Source organism: Rhinopithecus bieti, unplaced genomic scaffold (genome assembly GCF_001698545.2).
Source record: "Rhinopithecus bieti isolate Rb0 unplaced genomic scaffold, ASM169854v2 scaffold_10589, whole genome shotgun sequence".
NCBI classification, from domain to species: domain Eukaryota; kingdom Metazoa; phylum Chordata; class Mammalia; order Primates; family Cercopithecidae; genus Rhinopithecus; species Rhinopithecus bieti.
Genome location: NW_016807065.1, coordinates 3,204,255 through 3,213,884, shown reverse-complemented (window position 1 = coordinate 3,213,884; position 9,630 = coordinate 3,204,255).

The following is a 9,630-nucleotide window of genomic DNA, read 5'->3' as shown; positions in this document are numbered from 1 at the left end:
GGCCCTCCTCGGCCTCCCAAAATGCTGGGATTACAGGCGTGAGCCACTGCACCCAGCCTAAAATAAAATAAAATATTTTTTAAAAAGAGAAAGAAACTAAGTGACTGGGAAGCCGAGGCAAGGAGACTTTTCAGTTTATCCTCTTCTATCTTTTGAATTTTGAGCCAAGTGAAGGTCTTTTCTATTCAAAACATAAATCATTTCTAACAGAGAAAATAGTGGAAGTACTAGACATCACTATAAATGAGCCTTTCTGGCCGTGGCACCCAGGCTGGAGTGCAGTGGTGTGATCTCGTCTCGCTGTAACCTCCGCCTCCGGGGTTCAAGCAATTCTCCTGTCTCAGCCTCCCTAGTAGCTGGGATGACAGGCTCCCACCACTACGCTCGGCTAATTTTTGTATTTTCTAAGTAGAGGCAGAGTTTCACCATATTGGTCAGGCTGGTCTCAAACTCCTGACCTCTGGTGATCCACCCGCCTGGGCCTCCCAAAGTGCTGGGATTATAGGTGTGAGCCACCAAGCCAGGCCTAAATGAGTCTTTCAAAGAAGACTTTAAGAAGCATTGTAGTAAGCATTTGCCTATGGATATCAATTTAAAATGCAGAAAGCACTCTCCTAAGGTAATGTCGGTGGCCAACTGGGGTTTAAGATAAAACCTCCAGTGCACATTAGCAAAGATGATGTGCTCTGCAGATCTGTGAAGCCTTCCAAAGGCGCTGCCAATGATGATGGAGGCACTAATGGAGAAGCTGCTTTAAGTAGTTTGCAGAAAAGTTTCACAAAATGTAAGCAGGAAGGAAAACAACAATTATGTGCAACGCAAACAATCCGATATCACCTGCAAAAAATAATGTTGTAGGAGGCTATTAGAACAACATAGGGCCGGACGCGGTGGGTCACACCTATAATCCCAGCCCTTTGGAGGGCAGAGGCGGGTGGATCACTTGAGGTCAGGAGTTTGAGACCAGCCTGACCAACATGGTGACACCCCGTCTCTACTAAAAACTCAAAATTATCCGGGCATGGTGGCGAGTGCCTGTAATCCCAGCTACTTGGGAGGCTGAGACATGAGAATCACTTGAACCAGGAGGTGGAGGCTGCAGTGACCTGAGATCACACCACTACACTCCAGCCTGGGTGACAGAGCGAGACTTGTCTCAAAACAGAAAACAAAAAACAAAAAAACCCGTAGAAAGTGATTATGACGTAGCATTAGGATCAAAAGGAGGTTATATGATTCTATCATTACACATTGTATGCATGTATCAAAATATATCATATGTAACTCACACATATGTACCACTATTATGTATCAATACAAAATGTAGGTTATAAAGAAAGTATATAATATCACATGTAGGAGAATTTTAAATGTTAATAGAAGAATGTCGGTGTGAGTGATTTCAAATTTCTCTTTATTCGGCTGTAATTCTAAATTAGGTACATTGCCTTAGCAATAAAAATAATAATATAATGAAGTGTTTTAATAAAAGAGGAAACAAAATTACTTTTTTTTGTTTGTTTGTTTTTGAGACAGGGTCTCACTCTGTCGCCCAGACTGGAGTGCAGTGACGTAATCTCGGCTCACCACAACCTCCGCCTCCCGGGTTCAAGCGAATCTCCTGCCTCAGCCTCCCAAGCAGCTGGGATTACAGGCACCTGCCACCACACCCAGCTAATTTTTGTATTTTTAGTAGAGACGTTTCACCATGTTGGCCAGGCTAGTCTCGAATTCCTGACCTCAAGTGATCCACCCACCTCATTCTCCCAAAGTGTTGAGATTACAGGCATGAGTCACCGCACCCAGCCACAAAATGACTTTAACAATTGTTCTTGAGAGGTCTGCTTTGATACTCCTGCTTTGATATATTAATGCTGCTTTGATCTCTGAGTTTGGAATCTGTTGGGGTTGCCTGTGTGTTTATGTGGCAGTTCTCCCTCCATGCTTCACGCACAGTTACATACTGGCCCTACACAGTTAGATGGCTTTAGAATTTGTTGCACAGGCAAACCTGGGTTTGAATCCCAAATCTACAACTACTAGTTGAGTGGCTCTGAGGTTGTGACTTTACCTCCAAGCCTCTCATCTGCAAAACGTAGCTAAGAAAGAGCACATATTTTACATTTTCATGCTGATTCAGTGAGACGACCCTTCACATCTGCCAGCATGTGGTACGTCCTGAATAAAGCTACCTGTGAAGGAAAGAGGGAAGGATGACAATGGTGGTAGTGGTGGTGGTGGTCGTAGTGGATGTGATAGTAGTGGTCGTGATGGTAATGGTGGTGATGGCAGTGGAGATCATAATGATGGTGGAGGTAGTGATGAAGGTGGCAGTGGTGGTGATGGTCCTGATGGTGGTTATGATGGTGGACGTGATAGTAATGGTGATAGCAATGGTGGCAAAAGTGGTGGTGATGGTGATGGTGGTGATAGTGATGGTGGCAAGGGTGATGGTGGTAATCATGGTGATGGTGGTGATGGTGTCAATGGTGATGGTGGTGGTGGTAATAATGGTGACGGTAGTGATGGGAATGGTGGCAATGGTGATGGTGATGGTGGTAATAGCAGTGATGGTGGTGATGGTGATAGTGTCAATGGCAATGGTGGTGGTGGTGATAGTGTCAATGGTGATGGTGATGGTGGTAATAATGGTGATAGTGGTGATGGTGATAGTGGCAATGGTGATGGTGGTGGTGGTAATAATAGTGATGGTAGTGATGGGGATGGTGGCAATGGTGATGGTGGTGATGGTAATGGTGGTGGTGATGATGGTGGTAGTGATGGTGGTGATGGTAATGGTGGTGATGATGGTGGTAATGATGGTGGTGATGGTAATGGTGGTGGTGATGATGGTGGTAATGATAGTGGTGATGGTAATGGTGGTGGTGATGATGATGGTGGTAATGATGGTGGTGATGGTAATGGTGGTGGTGGTGATGCCGGTGGTAGTAATGGTGATGGTGGTGATGATGATGATAGTGATGATGGTGCTGACAGTGATGGTGATGATAGTGGTGGTGATGGCAGTGATGGCAATAGTGAAGGGGGACAGCATGGTTGTGGTGATGGTAGCAAGGATGGTGGAAGTGACAATAATGCTGATGGTGATGATGGTGATGACAGAGGTCATGGAGATCTCTCACGTCCTTTTCCTGACCCCAATTGTAATCACAACTTTGCATGCTGAGGACCGACTTTTTACCCAGTGGTGATGAGAATTAACAAGGGTCCTGTGAAGTCCCCACAGGAACACAGTAATGGCCTAAGAAGACCCATCCCATGGAACCACTTATTCCTAAGCAGGCCAGCTGCATATTATGCATTGGAATCCTGCTTGCAAATCAAATTTTGCTGCAGATGCTTCTCTCATCCCTTCCATTACTGCCTCCTAAAATCACTTATGGAACTTCTACTATGGGCCAAGTGCCTTACGAACTTTGTGGCTAATATGGCTATTCCCTTATTGAAAGCTACAACCATCTTATGATGTAGGTTTTTATTTTATTCTATTTTATTTTATTTTATTTTATTATCTTTTTTTTTTTGAGATGGAGTCTCTCTTTGTCACCCAGTGGTGTGATCTCAGCTCACTACAACCTCTGCCTCCTGGGTTCAAGCAATTCTCCTGCCTCAGCCTCCCGAATAGCTGGGACTACAGGTGCGCATCACCACACCCGGCTAATTTTTATATTTTTAGTAGAGATAGGGTTTCGCCACGTTGGCCAGGCTGGTCTGGAACTCCTGACCTCAGGTGATCCACCCACCTTGGCCTCCCAAAGTGCTGGGATTACAGGTGTGAGCCACCATGCCCGGCCATGATGTAGGTCTTATAATTTTATGTCTCCTCAGTCTTCAGATGAGGAAATTGAGGTTCCAAACAATGATATCATTTGCTCAAGATTGTGCTGCTAGGAAAATACAAATCTAAGACTTGGACGACATCAGCTTAAGTCCAAAGCCCACGCGCAACCACCTCACCAAGGTCATAAACTCCAAGGTCTCCCAGGATCTAGACGTGCAACATAAATACATAAGGCCATTGGTGGGAAATAATAAGGACTGTGAGGAACTGGACACCAAAGGCTATCTAGAGACACCCACACCCACGTTTTCCTTAAATACAGAACCAGGAGGCCAATCACTTGCAATCTCTACTTCACTGAAATCAAATTCTGTCGTGGAAACCTTGTGTCCCGTTGGTGGAGTTACACTTGATTACTTTCTGGACACCTTTCCTCTTTCAACCTTTGTCTTCTTTTCAGAGTCATGTTGCTGCATCCTTCAAAAAGTCTACTCTAAAATATAACTGGAAAATTCTCAATGAAAAGAACCCCTGTCCAGATAAGGGCATTTCTTTGCTAAGGCCTCATTTGAAACAAGTGTAACTAAAGTGAGTATTTTGAAAGGAATAAGGGGTAAGATTTTCACAACAGCCGAGGCCTCTAGGGATGCTGATTTGGAGAGGACTTTTGACCATCACCAATTATAAGAAAAGAATTTCACATCAGAGAGAAAGAGAGGCAGACACAGAGAACTGAGCCAAGGATCACACACAAAGAAACTCACTATTTGCAGTGACTGATATTATCTAATTATAGTTGTTTTCATTTCTGCTTGTTGCCTTGGTGGTTGTTACCCACTAAGGTGGTGCCATGGAGGCGCATGCTAAGGACTGACCTTTTACCCAGTGGTAATGAGAATTAACAAGGGTCCTGTGAAGTCCCCACAGGAACACAGTAGTGGCCTAAGAAGACCCATCCACTGGAAGCGACCAGCCTTCTCCAGTGGGTCATAACTAGCTTGTTGAAAAAGTTGACCTGTAAATCTCTCTGCTTTGGTCATGAATAAAGCACAAAACCCTTCCACCATGATAATGACGATGACTGTGAGACAGGCATTTAAACACATGTGCTGATGTGTATATTATGGGTGTGAGGTGTATGAAAAAGCTGCTAATTCATCCTACAGACTTAGGAAACTGGCTCATCTTTTTAGATCTTGTTTTCCTTGTTTTTTATAACATGTTCGTTATAAGCTATGTTCATCTTAGATTATTCTCGAATCCTGATCATTTTAGTTCACCTTAGCCCCTTTACGCACCATTGCCCCCTTCTTTGTGCGTGATAAGGCATCCCAGCAGATTTCAGACTATCGCATAACAACACACACACTCCTTGCCCAAGCAGAAGTGGAAAAAATGAATGTGAGATAGAAGCCGTCATAGCAGCGCTCAAGAAATAAAGTAACCGGACAAGTAATGAGGCCTCCTTGAAAATGTTTCCAGAATGAGAATATTTTTCTTAGATTCAGGATCACAAGTAAAACATTTCCTATTTTCTATAGGAAGATACTACTTACCCTAAAGATGAAAAGTCCTTGCCTCTCACTGAGCCTGGTAGCTTCTCAGAACTGACAGAAGAGGAAGTATGTTGCTTTTTATCTTGAGCTCCGGTTTCTCAAGGAGTCTTGTGGGTGACAAGGGAGGCTGCGTTGTTGTTTGGGGAGTTTGCATAATGCAGGGTCTATTAGTTCTCCTTCCATTGCCGTAATTTAAGTGGTCCATTATCATGGTGGACCATATCAAAGTGCCTCAGAAAATGAATGGGGAAATGGTGATGGTGGTCAGTGGGAAATGGAGAGTGATAATGGAGAGTGAGGCCAACTCCCAAGGATATGGCTTCCATTTCAAAGAGGTCCTCTTAATTTAATTTTCACTACCAGAGTTGAAGGCCAGAGCGTGGAAAGGAGTCAGCGTATCTTTGTAGAGCTTCATTTCCTGTTCCAGTTGACCAACTTGGGAAAATGACTTATCCATATTCTTGGTCTTTGGGATGGTACCATTTAATAGAATTACACTGATAGACTTGGCTGATAAGATTTTCAACTGGTTTCATTAGGGTGGTATTCTGAAATTGTTGTCTCATTTGTATTAGAAGAATCTTTGTAAGACCCAGCATGAATATGGCAAATAATGCCCTAATTTGGCAAGTCCAAATACACAACAAGCAATTTACTCCTTGTCTTGATTTTATTACATGTATGAAACATGGTCTTATTATCCCAAACGTTAACACCTTCATCTTTCTGTTTTCCATTTATTTTTATAAATTCATAAGAGTAAATGCAATAAATTATGCAACTAATCACATAGATACAGCTGTATACCTGGACTGGTAATCACCTCCTCCATGTACTACTCAAAATGTTTGCTACATCGTCTTTTTTTTGAGATGGAGTTTCACTCTTGTCGCCCAGGCTGGAGTGCAATGGCACAATCTTGGCTCATTGCAACCTCTGCCTCCTGGGTTCAAGCGATTCTCCTGCCTCAGCCTCCCCAGTAGCTGGGATTACAGGCACACACCACCACGCCCAGCTAATTTTTGTGTTTTTAGTAGAGACAGGACTTCCTCCATATTGGCGAGGCTGGTCTCGAACTCCTAACGTTGGGTGATCTGCCCGCTTCAGCCTCCCAAAGTGCTGGGATTACAGACGTGAGCCACCGTGCTCAGCCTGCTGCATCATCTTTCAAATGACAAATGAAAATCGGATTCAGCCTGCCATTGTCAGCTGTACTGAAGAGAAAATTGTCTGAATGTAAAATGGAAACGCCTAAACCCAAAGGAAGTCCCTGAAATTCTGAGTATTCTGTGTGCTCATGGCCCAATTCTGCACGCGACAGATTGCACCCTGGGATGGAAGAATTCTCCATCTTTAAGTGTAGTCTCTGGTTCTTATCTTGGCCATGTGACTGGCTTTGGCCAATGAAACAACAGCTAACAGAATGCAAAAAAAAATGCTAGCCTACTGGAGTGTAAGAAGCCATGTGGAAGAAACCAAGGCTTGATAGCCAATCATTCATCACTTCGGTTGCCAATCTGCCAATCACCACACGTGTGGGTAAGACCATGTTAGATCATCCATTCAACCAGCATACCCTCCAACTGACCACAAACACATATGAATGGAACCAACAAGCCAGCCCAGATCTGAAGAAATGTCCACAGAATTGTGAACTAAGTGAAATAGTTGTTATTTTAAGCAAAAAAAAAAGAAAAAAAGAAAAAAGAAAAAAAAGAAAAAAGAAAAAAATTCAATGAGGAGAGGATGGTTTGTTATACACCCAAGGCCAACTGAGACACTTCCCAAGGTATGCTGGAATAAGTTATTTGCACTCATGTTGTCAGACATGGTATTATTTAACTTTGCCCCCCAAACGCAGCTGATTGGAACATGGATTGGTCCATATGGCAAACAACAACTTATGAGATGGCCAAGAAGATAAGCGTACCTTCAAATAGTTCTGTATATTGAATACTGACTGACGAATCCATTCAGCCAGTGTCTCTCTTGAGGAATCTGAAAGTCCCGGAAAGGGATACAGACAGCAGCATGACTCATGAGCCGCAGTGAACAAATTAAGAAATAACAAAAGCAGAAGCCATCGGATAGGAAAATGATGACCTTCCTCTCTAATCTCTACGTCAGGTATCTCACCTTGCCTCGGTAGAGCAGTACAGTACACTGCCACCATCACAGAAACCAGCCCATTTCAAAACCCAAGGGAGTAAATGTTCGGTCTAGGAACATTTGATATGGCCTGGTCATTTCCCAAACTTTAACAAGCATTTAACAATTCACTTTGGGCAATTGTGAAAAACACCTGTTCTCCATCCTTCTACAACCAGCCCTGTGCATTGAGAGGCTTCCCTGTATGTTCTGGATCATGAGGCACTTGCATGCTCTGCTGTGAAGCTGGATTTGACCAGTGTTAGCCCTGGAAGAAGAAAAGAGAGCTGGTGCAGCAAGAGATGTGGTGTTTACTTCTCCAGCCTCCTCTTCCCCTGCACCATTGCACATTTGGGCAGTGGTTGGGTTTTTCTGCTGCAGGCTAAAGCCCTTTCCAGGTTCTTATAAATGCTCCCTCCCTTCATGCCTTCAAGTCAACGAGTGGTAAGAGATCACCCACATTGCTAATCCCAGGGTGCCTCACCATCCTCTGTTGATTTCCCTTAGCCCTACCCCCACCTAAATAAACAGTCCTTTCATTAAACTGCCCTTATTTAACTCATTTGAGGGGGCAGCTGTTTCTTCCCATGTCACCAATTAATACACACTTCGGTCCTGATTCTGCTTATTCTAGCTTTCTTATCAATTGTCATAGAAGAGGAAACTCTTACTTCAAGAAAAGAAGAAAACACCATTCTTCGACCAACACGTGGAAGTGAATCACAAAACACAAATATCACTTCCTCCTTTGCCAGTCATTTAAAAGGAATTGTTTCTCAGCCAACTTCCCATGCCTTGAAATAGTGGTGTTCAGTATGTGAACTGGCTGGAAATATGGTGTAGGTGGTCCACTTGGAAAGAATGGGATATAAGAATCAGAGCTTAGAACCTGGGCTTTATCAGAATGGCAGCCCAGACTTGATGCCTAAAAGGTTGTGTTCAGTGGTTCACACATATGATCTTTCTTGCCGGTTCACTGGGCACCAACAGAATTATGCCCTTAGATAATATTGTCACCTTTGTCTCTAACAAACCTCTTATGCTAAGTGTGCTTGGTGCCTGAGATGGTATTAAAACATGGCCCCACACTTCCTGACATTCTTTTCTGGAGAGCTGAAGTCTATGTCTCGTCTTCTTGTATCTGGGCTTTGTAACTTCTTAACTAGTAGAACTGACAATAGAAAATAACTGTATGTAGCCGGGCACGGTGGCTCACGCCTGTAATCCCAGCACGTTGGGAGGCTGAGGTGGGCAGATCACGAGGTCAGGAGATCGAGACCATCCTGGCTAACACGGTGAAACCGCGTCTCTACTAAAAATGCAAAAAATTAGCCGAGCGTGGTGGTGGGCACCTGTAGTCCCAGCTACTTGGGAGGCTGAGGCAGGAGAATGGTGTGAACCCGGGAGGCGGAGCTTGCAGTGAGCCAAGATCGCGCCACTGCGCTCCAGCCTGGGTGACTGAGTGAGACTCTGTCTCAAAAAAAAATGGAGTGTTTAAAGGAAGAGATGTGGATAATGTCCCCTTTCCTAGAAGCAGGCTAAAAATCAGCCTTAAAAAGTTTATAGGCCGGGAGCGGTAGGTTAAGGCTGGGTGCAGTGCCTCACGCCTGTAATCCCAGCACTTTGGGAGGCCGAGGCGGGTGGATCACCTGAGGTCAGAAGTTCGAAACCAGCCTGGCCAACATGGTGAAATCCCGTCTCTACTAAAAATACAAAAATTAGCCAGCGTAGTGGCAGGCACCTGTAATCCCAGCTACTCAGGAAACTGAGGCAGGAGAATCGCTTGAACCCCAGAAGAGGTGGTTGCAGTGAGCCGAGATCACGCCACTACACTCCAGCCTGGGAGACAGAGTGAGACTCCATCATAAAAAGATAAAATAAAATAAAATAAAATAAAATAAAATAAAATTATAATCATGGCTCGGACTAGGGCAAGAGGAGAGAAGCACCCAGTTCAGGTACAAAATTTAAGGAGGCACTAAAAATTAAGTAAGCAAGGCAAATATTGTTTCAATGCAATATTTTAAAAACTCAATGCAAAACCAGCGTGGCCAATAAGGTGAAACCCCGTTTCACCATGTGAATACAAAAAAAAAAAAAAAAAAAAAAAAAAAAAAAAAAAAA